General features: G+C 33.5%; 1 protein-coding gene across 1 annotated transcript in view; it reads right to left on the reverse strand.

Annotated features, from left to right (window-relative positions):
• Positions 1–15115, reverse strand: part of LOC118191208 (flotillin-1-like) — a 193936-nt gene that overhangs the window by 178329 nt on the left and 492 nt on the right. The gene's annotated exons all lie outside the window — the stretch shown is intronic.

The raw sequence follows: 15115 nt of genomic DNA on the forward strand, positions 1-15115 counted from the left end.
CCATCTTCCTGTAAAACTGTCTTTCAAAGAACTACGAAAGATGGTACCCCAGTGAGATTGTGCACCATCTTGTTGCAAAAAGACATGTGGCTGAAGCTCTTCTAGTAGTGGAAATACGAAGTTTTCCAAAATGTCTAAGTATACGACTGATGAGACCGTCTTTTCTGTAAAAAAGAAAGGCCCAATGACTCGGTCGTGCATTAGTCCACACCACACATTAACCTTTGGGGTATCCCTTTGCGCCTCACGGTATTCATGTGGGTTTTCAGATACCCATATGCACACATTATGCCGATTAGGAATGCCAGAAAGATGCCAAAAACAAAAGAGAAAAATGCAATTAATAAGCAGACGATATTTAGAAAAGTACAGATATTTAGACTGGAAAATGAAATTATCTGAAATTAACCACATGCACAGACGATATTGACAAAAGTAAAGATATTCAAACCTGAAAAGGAAATATATAAGTTATTCCATCAATAAATGCCATAAGTTTGTTTATATCTTCATTATTTTATGAGTTATCAAACATCCGGGACTTTATAAACACCCTGTAATTAATAATTTGAAATTTAGCAAAGAGAAATTATTACTTATTGAACATGAATATACGTTTCTTTATAAAGTTAACATTTAATTTATAACATAATAAAGGAAAAAAAGCTAATTTTTTTTTTTTTCCCCCTTCATTGAGCTTTTTTTCTTCATTTCTTCAAAGTTTTTCAAAACGCTAACATTTAATTTATAACATAGTACATACTTTTGTAAATGCGATAAACTCTAAATTAAGGACTTTTTTTAATTAATGTTTTGTTTTAATCTAACACATTTTTTCATAAGTGACAGCACTATATACAGGGTGTCCCGTAAATGTTGCGACAAACTTCTGGGGGAAGGTAGGGCACATCATAAGAATTAAGACTTGCATAGAAACCCATGCCCAGAAATGTCATTGTACGTCGTCAGGGGGTGCTGTACAGGAGAGCACGAATGGAAAGTGAGGATTGCCTCATTAGAGTGGTAGGTACCATACGAAGAGCCTGGAAGGCTATATGAACTGGAGCTTGCAGACATGCACTTAGTGTATAGAATAGCTGAGGATAATGGATGAATCGCTGCATGCATTTATCGAGAACGCTTCTCCGACAGACATCAACTATATCACAGCTTGTTTGCACATCTGCATCAAAATTTGTGCAACTACAGGTCATTAAGAAGTGGACTCATTTTGGACCGGATGTTCGTAGCCATTTGAACAACTCATTCCCGCATTGATGGACTGTGGACCAGTTCCTTGACCCCCACACTCACCGGATTTATCAAAGTTTGATTCCTTTTTGTCAGAAGCCATCAAAAGTATCGTGTATCACGATCTTGTTGTGTCTGAAATGGATGTTGTGGCAAGACTCGCCTGTGCAGCCGCTACAATCAAAGAAATTCGCAGTGTGTTTGAACATGTTCGGCAATCAATGATCCGTCAGTGTCAGGCATGTTTGGCGTCTGATGGTGCAAACTTTGAGCATCTGTTGTAACATTCAAGCTGACGTACACCATTTGTATTCATGTCCAATAAATGTTTCAAATTAATCCCTCCTGTTTCTTTTCCCATCTTCTACCTCTGCTACCACTTACCCGACATTTCCGGGCATGGGTTCCTATGCAATTTGTAATATTTATGATGTGCCCTACCTCCCCCAGAAGTATGTCGCTACGTTTACTGGACACCCTGTATATTAATAGGGGTATAATAGGTACATTGGTCTCTTGTATTTATAAAGTTATGACCTGGTATCCTGATAAAGTTGTTTGGGGATAGTAAGATATTTCATTACTGCAAAACCTCAGTTCGCAAATATAATTCATGCCTGAAGACTTCATCACTCATAAATTCAAACCATTTTCCCCAAATGAAATTTATGTAAAATGGATTAATCACAGATGAATCACAAATCAGAATCACAAATGACAACTGATTTAAAATTTTTCTGCTGTACTTTCTGCATAATTTCATAACACAAAACAAATGGAAATAATTAAATCTATGACAAAAAAAATGATAAAACAATACTTAATAGATTATATAGATGCAAACACAATTAAATATTCCCTTACTTGCATGAAGCAAAGTTAATGGCATAAGCAGAGGATGAAGATGAAAAAAGGAACAGATGTTGTATTTGAAGTCTCCTTCCATAGAAAAACATCAGTTAACTATCTTTTTGAATGTTTTATTTGAAGGGAATGATATTGTTTCTTAGCAACATTCCACTCTGCCTGAGACTCACTAAACCTCTGCCTTGTTAAATCTTTCTCCAAAACCATTTGTTATTTTCTATGTTTTAGAATGGTTCTAAGATGAATGATAACCACTGCTATTCAAAATGCTTATGCTGTGATTTGCTATTGTCTATGGGGAAGGGGCAATGATGTTCCATGAAACTTTGCACCTAGTCCTTTTTGCATATTTTCCACTGATTAAAAATATATATATATATCTTTCTTGCTTCAAAGAATTTTTTCCACAATTGCATTATGCTGCTGCATTACAAAGTTTTTCCAATTCTTCTGAGCTGTTTGTTTTTGTGATCCTCTAGTAACTCACACATGTCTTCATTATTAAATTACTAACCCACTGTTTTACTTACCATATTATGGATTTAAAAAAAAAAAATGCGTCAATGCTGTCAAAGTTTTTTACCTGGAGCACAAACAGGTCATCACTTTCTTCCAAGCTGAATTCATGATCCTGCATGTCAATTACTGAATGGCTTTATTAGTGACAGTTAAGCAAAGATAATACTTGAATAAATCATGTTTCTAGAAGATTTTAAATATTAAATTGGTATCATGTTTTATTAAACAAATTTTTATGTGATCAGAAACATTTGTGATCTGAGGTTTCATTATAATTAACTTCTTAAGTATGAATATTTTAAAAATGAATATATTTTCCATATGCTAATGAACTACAATTTATAAATAGCATACTTAGTTCTCATATAAGATCAAAACTCCACCTTACGAAAGAGTTAAATTTTAAAATCCCCCCCCCTCCCACAAACACACACAGTTTAAAAAATAGCGACATTAACCACAGCTACTATGTTTGGGCACTATATTTAAGTGAATAAAATAAAATATAGAAAAAAATATATCTCTGAAAATTTGATTAAACAAATAATGAAAACGCCCAAACATGGCCAAACTGTGGCTCCTTAAATGCAGCCTGCATCGTAACAAACAATATAGTACTAAGACTGAAATCCGAACATCAAGTATTCAGACAACCAGTAATATATATATACACATATATTTTTTAAAAAAATTCCCTCACAAAGCTTAGGCATGAAGAATATAATACTCAAGAAAAAGCAAGTACGCAGTAACAGCAATTTTTGTTTTCCATTTAATTAAGATTCCCCCATGTTACTTTCAAACACCTACTGGCTTGAGAACTGGACCATGACCAATGAAAACGCATTAATTGAAACTGTATTGACACAAGCCATAACAACACTTTCGGCGGCCCTTGAGTGGTTGTGGAGAGTTAGCATGTTTCTACTGACATAAGCAAGAAATGAAGCCCCAGGGCATTTGTTTGGAGCAGGATGAGCTCATACTGGCTTCATTTTGTTGACACAGAAACACAGAAGGGAGAAAGATTCAAAGGAGCTTAAATTCGGTTAAACACAGCAAACTGTGCTCTTCCTTAACCCTTTCGACTCGACTTTTGCATGATTAAAATTTAACTAAGTAGTTTAATTTAATGTTGACGTACTATACACCGCGAAGATGACATTCGTCCTAGTTCTTGCCATAAGAAATTGAACGTCATTTCTGCGGAAATCAGTTACATTGGCATACAAAGCCTGTTGTTCAGTACATAGTATTTTCTTTTGTTATAAGATATTTTGAATAGCACAGTATTACATATGAACACTCTTATAACATAAATCAATACTATATATGAGTGAAATTATATTGTATGTATACACATATATGCATTTGGCAGTGCATTAAATGAATAATACATTTGGTGTATAAATAAGTCAAATGTGATACATTTAAGTGATGACAATCAATGTGGAAGAAATATTTTTACACTAAGGAAATATATAGACATTATGCAACATTGTTATTGGTATTTCATGTGTTAGGTTGGCATATTTATTATATTGGAATGAACACTTATATTATGAAAGTTAGATAATTGTACGAACAATGTATTACACCCGATGAGTACAAATATTTGTATATGTCAAGAAGTTGGTTCGATGGAACAAAGATTTTTATAACAAAAGAGTTAAATAACTACATATATGTAAAGAAAAGATAAATAATATATATATATATATATATATATATATCAAAAAATTAAATACTTATATTACAGGAGCTGAAACAGTAATTTAGCTATTTGGGGAATGACTGTGATGAGAGCTGTTCCAGGTTACTGCGTTTTTGCAGTGCAGTAGGTAGTGATAGCATGTAGTTTCAATAGAGTAACATTGTTATTTTGAATATTATTCCACCACACTGCGCGAAACATGGGTGAAACATACTAAAAGAAGTGTAATACGAGCTTAAAGTTTTAAGCTTTTCCTGTTTCCTGGGACCCCAATTGTATTGTCAACTGGAATTATTTGTCCCAATCGTCTAGGATATTACCTTTCTTAGAAAACAAAACTAAAATTTACAGGAATACAGAATACAGAACAAAGTCTGAAATCCGGACGCTCATTTTCAGGAATGATCTAAAATCCGGACCTCAAAACCACCAACAAGGTTCTCTCGTAGGCTTTACGCATGCGCATTTGATTCCCCGCCCCCTGTGCATAATAAAACATCTGGAGAGTCCTAATTCTCAGTTTCACCTCAACACTAAATGAAATACCTTGTTATTGAAGAAACAATCAATTTAACATAAATTTGTACAATCAGTAATTTGGCTCCATTGCTGCACATCTGCTTGACACACATCTCAAACCGAAACATTCCACATAGATACATCGTTGATTTGATGCCAACCTGCCGAATCATTATTTATTATACAGTCAAAAGTCATTAATCCAGACTCGTCGGGACTTCGGCGATTCCGGATTATCGATTTTTCCGGATTACAGATCATCAGTTTAAATCTGGTAAAATGGCATGCAGAAATTATAAAATTAAAAATATGAAACCGTAATTTACAAAATAAAGAACAATTATGATCTAAAGGGTATCAAAATTTACAAAAAAAGCTTAATATTTATTTGTTTACTTTATTAAACATTTCTTTCAATGTAAGTTGTTTAAGTTGCTTCGTTTTTTATGTTATAATACATTCTCTTTAATTCTATAAACACACATAATTTCTTGTTCAGTTACAAAGTTCCGCTGTTCAAGTCCTATAATTGCTGTGTCGAGAATACCGACTAATTTGTCAATCGAAATTTTTTCATTTTCAATAACCTCTGTCACTTTCTTCTCTATCGGAAGCGAATTATAATGACGAGGCATTTGATTTAAATCCTATCAAAGACGAGATGAAATACTACATTGAGTAAGCAATTATAAGCCAAATAAAATAAAAACATCTGCCCTTAAGATAAGGATAGTGCTGACAGATCAACTTCCAGTTCATTGCACGCCGCCGCGGCGTTAAAGATAAACAAAGTTTAGATAAACAAAGGATATGCCTTTTTCCATTTTTTGCAGCAATTCCACTTTTTGTTTAATGGACTCCGAAAGATACTTTCACTTTGTATATCCTTTACATATTAGTAAATATATATCGGAAATTCTATTTGACATAATCAAAAGTTCAAACTTACTTTTATAAAATTGCTCTAACAGTCTGCAAAAAATAATAATCCGGATCCAATTCGAAGATTAAGGAACAACGCAATCTGCAACATTAACTGAAATAGATAATTAGATAATTTTAGCTTAGCTTATCCCGTCCGTTATGCATTAAACGCGCATTCGTAAATGTATTTTGCGCACGCGCACATGCAAATTCGCAGCGGTAAAGGTCTTACGCGCATGCGCAGAAAGTTTGTAGCTTTGAGGTCCGGATTATAGATCATTCCGGATTATGGGTGTCCGAATTAACGACTTTTGACTGTACTTTCCTTTCATCACCGCAAGTTTATCAAAACATGACGACTTGAGTAATGACTCATGTAGCGATGCCTAAACAGTTTTTTTTTATGTTAGTAATTGAAATGGGGTATGGTAACCTTCATGTTGATATTAGTCTTGGCAATGATTACAGATTTAAGTTTGTGCTAAAAAATGTTGACCAGGAAAAATTTACCAAACATCTCTGTCCATATGGCTAAAAATAGATTTTGTTGATGATACTCATAGATCCAAAAATTACATTTAGGGCTATTTCAATTAAGAATAACTGATTTGTTTATTCGCATAAACCCAGAACCAGCGCCAGGGCTCGTGTGGCCACACCGGCAAAGAATGGCACCGGGTCATAGACTTTAGGACCCACAGAGACAGCATTAGGCGGTAAGCTATCTAGCGCCAGTCCTCAATAAGGCTTAAGAATATGTAGGTATTTATTCAGAACTCTGATAAGCCTTAAGCATGTGCAAGAAATAGACATAAGTATAATAAATAACTAATACAATTCAGGCTTAATTGTCTCAGTGTGCGACAGAAGCAAGATAAAATTTAACGGAACATCTTGTTGTTAGTCTCCAAGCTCATTATGCATAGCCAGATGAATATAATGAAGGATAGCTAAATTTGATGATGATAGCCACTAATTTTAAAGGTTTTCGGATACTGCAAAACAAAGGTGAAATATCCCAATTAACAGATTTTGTAAAGAAATGTAGAGAAGGGGTAATAAATGAAGATGATATAAAAGAAGTTTTTCATTGTGATGACAATGCTTCTCAATCATCAATCAGTTAGAGAATGGCGGAATCTGTAGTATGGTTCTAGATCCAGAAAATACCTCCACCGATAGTGAAGAAAGTGACAGAAAAGTTACTGAAAATGAGAAAATTTCGAGAAAGGTTTCAGATTTTTAACCCTTTCGCCGTTCTCTCCTGTCCGCGAAAATTTCTCCCCAGCGGCCGTCTGTTTTTCATAGCTTGTAATGTTGTTTTCTCTGTACATCATAACTTTCCACACATAACTTTCATTGTGGATGAATGTCAATGTATATTAAGTAAAATTATAAGGAAATAAAGCAAAATGGAAAAATAATCTCTCTGCTTATTTCTAACAGCAGGATAATTTGATAACATGTGTCATTTGAATGCACATGGGATTCTGGTTGAATACGAAATGGTCTAATAATATCAGTTCTACACACAGAACTAGTTTGCTTAGACATGTTGTTAAATACTGGCAGGTAAGTCATACGAAATTTTATTTTCTCAAATTCCATCATCATATAAAATGGTACATTTGGCTATATCTCCAATGTTAGATTAGTACAGAAATCTTGCAGTTCAAAAGTAGTTTATCAACTGTTCTTAGGTGACTGTGATAATAGCGCTTTTTGAATCTGTGCAATTCTTGTATTTTCTTTTTTAGCGATAATAGCTTTTTCCAAATCTGTGCATTTATTTGATGTTTTTTTAAGTTATGTTTGATGTATACATGTGAAAAAAGTAGGAAAAAAAGTTAGCATTTTATTACAGATGTTTCTTGCATTTTTAATTTAGTTAATTTGTTGCTGTTTTGCTATTTTCAGAGTTTTATTTTGGGGTTTTTTTATGCAATTTTCAATGTTTCATTATGACTGTTTCTTGCATTTTTAGGTTTCATTAACTTCACTACCATTTTTTAAAATGGCTGCTGTTTGCTGCGTGCCTTGGGTAGTGAAACGTTAGTGCCAACGATTGGTGACTTTGCAGGAGGGCTGGATAGATAATCAGATAGTACCAACTATTCTTGCAACCAGAAATAATTTACATTTCAAAATTTTGCCAAAATGCATGGTGGGTGCATAATAGGAAAAGTATCAAAATTTCTTTCTTGTTGGCCATCCACTGTATCCCTGTGCCTTAGCAACTGTTCTTATAAATCCACTCTTATCTTTTACAGCCTCTCCCCGTTAACTCCTCAGTCTTGTTTGAATTTTCATAGTATTCCTTAGTCAGGGCTTAATTTCTAAGATTAGAAGTGCCGGAGCCCTATGGAAAACCATTAGCAAAGAGGAACAAGAGTAAATAAATAAATAAAATGACTATTAAAATCATTACTAATTTTTAAATTAAATAGTTAATTACTATCAAATTTATTAATAGCTATTTAATTAATGTTTATAAATTGTTATTTAATCAATAATTATTATGTAATTAATTATAATTTAATTGATAATTAATTTTTATTTATTGAAATAATTAAAGACTGAAGTGATTGAATAATTAACATTAAATAAAATGTAAAGAGATAAATTGAAATTTAATAAGTGATTTTTAATATAATTTTATTGTTAAAATAAAATTTTCGAGATAAGATTTCTACTGAAATTGTTATTCAATTACATAAAAGAAGTGCCAGAGCCTTCTTATTCAGGGCTCCGGTGTGTTCCGGCTAGAATTATGATTTATTACAAAAACAAAGAAGTACCAGAGCCGACATCCGGTGGGCTCTGGCCCAATTTAAGCTCTGATCGTAAGTGGGGAGAAAGTTCTTTTATCATCACGAAAATTAAATATACTTAAAGTATAGCTGATAAAAATTCCAGGGAGAAACAGAATGAGGGTATGAGTGGGTGGAAACAAAAAAATGAGGGGAATTTTGGTGAGAGAGAACGTTCTCTTTGACCGCAGCTCTCTGCTGATATAATTATAGTCATTAAGCAGATGTGTTGCAGGGGTAAAACAGGGTTGCCACTCAAACAGGAGAATGAAATTCCCTGACTTTTCCAGGTTTTCCAGGTGTGTTTCAAGAAAATTCCAGTCTATCCGCGTAATGTATGTTGGCTGTGCTAAGATGTAAATTAATTATGATATTACTTGTATTGTGTAGCAAATTCACTTAATTATTCAATAAATCTCAGAGGACATTTATTCTTAATTATTCTTGGTATACTTTGATAATTTTGTTTAGTTTTCCACTTAAGAAACTTTATAAAATTTAAGATATACATATAGGATAACAAATGTATGTTTTATTTAATTATTACTCATGATCATCACTAGTTCAACACGAGGCTAATCCGGTCCTTATAAATCACAACGCAATGCTAAATAGTTTGGTTAGATTTTAAGTAAATTTAATTTGCGTGAGGTATGTTCTTAAAAGGCACCTTAACACTTGAAAACACAAATATAATTATAATAGTTGTTGTTTTCTCCATTGAAGATTGAGATTAGAATCTTCCCAATCTGGAATAAAATAAGGCTTTTTTTGCAGACATTCTGCAGCTAAACGAAAGAAAGAAATCTATTTTAATAAATTGAGGTATTTTATATTTATTTCGAAGCATACATAAGGAAAAAATATGTGCATTAAATTTCGTGATGGTATGTCATCATACTGCTATAATTAATTTCAGGATTATGACAGAAAATTTCCTGAAATTTGGAAATATTATTTACTAATAATAAATAAATTTAGAGGGAAGAAGCAACATTAAATTATATGAAAACCATAAAAATAATTACTTAAAAATTGAATTAGAATAATCAACGATATTTTAGCGAATATAGTTATATTACATGGCTAGCCTAGATGACTGATTACTATTTTTTTTTATTTTACTGCAAAATGACAAAGTATTTATTAAAAAGAAAAAGAAAAGGTTTAAAAAGATTTTGCAGTAAAATTCTAGTATACGGTAAGGCTTTGGCACAATTTTGAAAATTGTCGCCAAGACCAAAATGACCCGTTTATTGCGCATCAAGATGTCGCCAAATCCCATTATTATTCTAACCAAAGAACGTCTATGTAAAGAAGAAAAGGTTCCATACAAGTAAAATGCTATTACGCTGCTAGAATGCTGAGGGAAAATTTGCCAAGGGATTTGGCGACGGAACCTGGCGGCCAGAATTTCCCTCTCCGCGATGTGTACAGGAAATTGAGAAACACTCTTTGACAAAAAGAAAACTACAAAAATCCGTTTTTAAATTATTGCGAAAAATCCAAGAAGAAACGTTTTATCAAAGGACGTTTCTTCTTGGATTTTTCGCAATAATTTTAAAAACGGATTTTTGTAGTTTTTTTTTTTCCCTGAAAATAACTAATCCATGAATTAGTTTACTTGCGCCAAAAAATATTTTCTTTTCCTTTAGTTTAACCACTTCCGCTAAGACTAAACTTCACGGTTGCGCTGCCATGCGCTACAATATAACAAGCGGTAAAGTGTCTCATTTACGCCGCTCTGCATCTGCGAGTGCAATCCAGAGCTTAACTCGAGAAATAAACAATCTCGTTGTTAGGCGACGTGTGCACCACGTTATTTTCATTTTTGCGATAAATGCTTATCGACGTGGTGTTCACGTCGCTCGCGGTTTGAGACAAAAGCATCTTGACGTGCGTGGCACGTCTTTTTAGCGCAAGTGGTTAAAGAAATTTTAAACGATATTCATTTTATGAACTCTTGATAACGTGACCTTCGAACTTCGACACCGGTTTTGAGCTTTGGCAACAGATATATCAGACATGCACAGCTGTTTCCCTCTATGATGGAACAGAGCCACAGCCACGTCTATTGCAGAGAGGTTTTCCTTCTTTACAATACATATTTCTTTGATTCTAACCTCCATGGTACCGTATACTAGGATTAAACCCATTTTGTTTTATACGAGAACAGGTACTTTCTTTAGTTCATGCACTGCACATGCGATTCTCGAGAATACTGGAGACCAAAAGTTGCTTTGCCTTTCTAAAAGACAATCAAATTGGAGCTGCGAAAATTGGCTCTATGCCAGCTACCCGAATGACACTCACGTGATGCATAATTCGCCAAAAAAGTTACCTCTTCCAACGTCGGCGCAAAAATCGCTTTTTTTGGCGGGATCGTTGTATAAACTTCCCTGACTTTTCCAGATTTTGACAAAAATACTTAAATTCTCTGACTTTTCCCTGAATATTTTGGTCAATTTTCGAATTCCCTGACTTTTCCCGGTTCTCCCGGTTTTCCAGGTAGCGTGGCAACCCTGGTAAAATGAGTCCTGAACCTGACTCCTAAGGATGTATGTAAAGTTGCTGTTTACGCTTAGTGGATACAGTGGGAAGACGATGTATAGCACATGCTTGAGCAATTTATCTTAGTATTTCACTCTTATTGTACTCGCTGTCACTTAACGCAAATTTAAGAAAACAAATTTTCCTTCCTGTGAGGGTAACTAACTGTAAGCATCGATAACAATCAGTAGCTACAATAGCATGGCGAGAAATTTACACGTTTCTAAACAAACTCCCCCAAATTTCGGAGCTCATCCTATTATTTTATAATATCAAAGATAAATGAATGCTTTACATAATAAAAATTTTGGATATTTTGAATACGTTTATCACCTTAAAAGGATTAATAATTAAATTTCTAATAGAACTTGTTAATTTGTAGTTTGCCCTTCTTAAAGGGAAAAGTTTCCGCATGTGAGTGAGGAGAATTTACTTGAACGCCTCATGTTCTCATGAGTTTGTATTTCTAGAGAAATAAAGTATTGCAAGGTCTGCTTACTGTTAAACTAAAACGTTAGGAATTCTAAATTTTTTCCCCTTTAAATTGTGGTTCATTTTATAAAAAGAAGTACCGGAGCTCATCTCATTTAGGGCTCCAGTGTGCTCCGGCTAAAATTGTAATTTATCTTAAAAATTGAGAAGTACCGGAGCCAGGCTCCAGGGTGATTTAAGCACTGTTGGTTTAGGATATCGTCCAGACTTCAGTAAATTTTCAACAGCTCCAAGCAATTCCCATTATTTTATAATATCAAAGATAAATGGGTACTTACATATTATCGCAACCAGGTTGGCGCGATTTGTAAGTTTGAGTAAAAAGGTATGAATAGAAAGAAAATGTACATTTATTAATTACAGATAATTTTTAATACAGTTTTTTATATTATTTTGTTTTAAAATATAAAATAGCAATTAAACCCTTCCGGTTTCGAATTTGAATAAGTTGCAGAGTTATTTTTTCGGCGGAAATCTTTTGGCTATTGCTTTTAGCACTGATTGAAAACCGTCTTCGCCATTAACAGCTTGAGCTTGGCGCCATATAAATTCGATAAGGTATGAGTCAAGATTATGATGGCCTGTTCCTCTCTGTTTTTTGTTGCGCCATTTGGCTGAGCCCCACCTGCGCTCTACATGTTGTGTGTGAACGCCCGTGTTGGGATCCACAAAGTTATATTTGTGATTAACAGTTCCATGCAGAAATCCAGCATTTTCGAACTCACTTGTATTGTATCCTTTCCAGCAATCCGAATAAATGATGCTGCCTTCCTTGATATTTTCGCAAATTTTTTGCATGAGGGTAATGGCGCTTCTGTTAGGTACAGTAACCAAAAAAGTCTCTTTCTTTTCTCGGCAAATTCTGCCGAAAACCCATTGCTGTGGTAGTACACGCCCAGTGTTATTTTTTCTTTTTACAAAACTACGTAAAACACTTAGGGTCGCCAGATTTGGCGATTTATGCGAATTTTGGCCTGATTGCGTTAATACATAAGTACCTTTTTTCTTTTTACAAATAAACTTTCATCTATTTCCACACACGTAGAGTTGCCGTAAGTAGGGTCGCCAAATTTGGCGATTTATGCGAATTTTGGCCTGGTTGCGTTAATACGTAAGTACCGATAAATGAATGCTTTACATAAAAAAACCTTTTGAATATTTTGAATACGTTTATCACCTTGGGTTTTCATTCGCAGAGAACCCGTTGGCACTTCGGGAAAGAACCCGTTGGCGCCATTGCATTTTTACTCGCTAAGTTCGCGGTTCATCGACGATGAGCCGAGCCGTAAACGTGATATTTTGTAAACGTGATTTTTAGTGCATGTAAATTCAAGTTAGCAGATAAAACAATATATTAAGCATATGGTATTAAAAATTCACAGATAATAAGCATGCAGATGTAAAACTAAAAGTCGTTAATTCGGACACCCATAATCCGGAATGATCTATAATCCGGACCTCAAAGCTAAACACTTTCTGCGCATGCGCCGCGTTGACACATGCGCATAGGCGTTTACACGTGAGCATAAGACCTTTACGACTGCGCACATGCATGTGCGCAAGTGCAGAATATGTTTTCGCGTGCGTGTTTAATGTATAACGGACGGTATAAGCTAAAATTATCTAATTATCTATTTCAGTTAATGTTGATGATTGCATTAGATTATTTAGATCATATTGTTCCTTAACCTTCGAACTGGATCTGGCTTATTACTTTTTTCAGACTGTAAGAGCAATTTTATAAAAGTAAACTTGAACTTTCGATTATGTCAAATAGAACTTCCGATGCTGGAGCTCCCAAAAGATCTTCAAAACTAAAGTATGTTTTGATGTCCATCAAACAAAAAGTGAAATTGCTGCAAAAAATGGATAAAGACATGAAGAAGGTGACAGAGAGGTTAGTGAAAACGAAAAAACTTTGATTGACAAGTTAGTCGGCATTCTCGGCACAGCAATTACGGGACTTGAACAGCGGAACTTTGTAACTGAACAAGAAATTATGTCTGTTTATAGAATTAAAGAGAAAGTATTATCACATAAAACGAAGCAACTTAAACAACTTACACTGAAAGAAATGTTTAATAAAGTAAACAAATAAATATTAAGCTTTTTTTTTTTTTTTTTTTTTTTTTTTTTTTTGTAAATTTTGATACCCTTTAGATCATCATTGTTCTTTATTTCATAAATTATGCTTTCATATTTTTAATTTTAGAATTTCTGCATGCCATTTTACAAGATTTAAACTGATGATCTATAATCCGGAAACATCGATAATCCGGAATCGCGGAAGTCCCGACGAGTTCGGATTAACGACTTTTGACTGTATACGAAAATAAATTTGTATTAAATTCAAGTTAGCACAGAAAAGAATGTATTAAGCATAAGACAATATATAAGCATTTATAACGGAAATAAAAAATATAAATTAGTATTAGTGTACTGAAATTACCCGGTTAAACGTGATAAAAGAAAAAAAAAATTGTCTTAAATTCCGGTTAACACAGAAAATAATATATTCCTTACACCAGCAGTGGTTTGCTAATTTTGATGACCATGGTGATGCATCAAACTATTCTGTCATCTTAGATAATCAATAATATTTTTTATTTCAATTTAATCATCTATCTATGTCACACCCGCCATCCTCTGAAAGGTTATTGTTAGAAAAGCATTAACAATATATTATCTTGTTAAAATTTTACGCCATAAAAATTGATTTATTCTCATAATTTTAGATGACAATAACTAATAATAAAAATAAAAGCATTACTTAATTATTTAAAATGCACATGCACATTTTTGCGGCCTACAGAAACAAATTATTTTAGAGGTTGGAAATCTCATGGTTCTTAAGAGTTGTTAATAATTAAGAACACAACATGTTACAAATTTGCATTCACCCTTCCCGCCGTATTTTCTTCCATTCATCCCCAACCGAAAACCGGCATCTATCCACGAAAATATTTCTATCTATTCGTTGTTAAAAAATTCAGAAAAAATAATAATAAATTAGAGAATAATAATATAAATCTGCAAATGCGAACAACGACAGTGATAATTCAACAAAGTGAACGCAAGAGGAATGGTTGCAAACTTCGAACAAGCGAATAGGATAAATCCGCTGGGTTACCAGGTTTGAACTATTATCGCCAAAGTTGGCGATGTTTACATTTACCGGGTTCTCTGCGGAAGTGCTTCCATCACCTTAAAATGGTTAATAACAGAACTTGTTAATTTGTAGCATTTGCCATATTCGCTTCAATTATGGGACTGTTAATGAAATTTTGCTACAAAGTAATAATCCCTAAATGCAGACAATAATTCTTCTAATGCATTTTTATTTAAAACAAAAAATGACAAATAAACATATGTGCAAAAAGAAATATCTTAACAAAACTTTGAAGTGTCCGAATTATTATATAAATTATAAATTAACACTTTTTGAACAAACCATTTTATTACAATTATT

Source organism: Stegodyphus dumicola, chromosome 10 (assembly GCF_044657685.1).
Source record: "Stegodyphus dumicola isolate Sdum_Otavi_A_Nest chromosome 10, ASM4465768v1".
In the NCBI taxonomy this organism is placed as follows: domain Eukaryota; kingdom Metazoa; phylum Arthropoda; class Arachnida; order Araneae; family Eresidae; genus Stegodyphus; species Stegodyphus dumicola.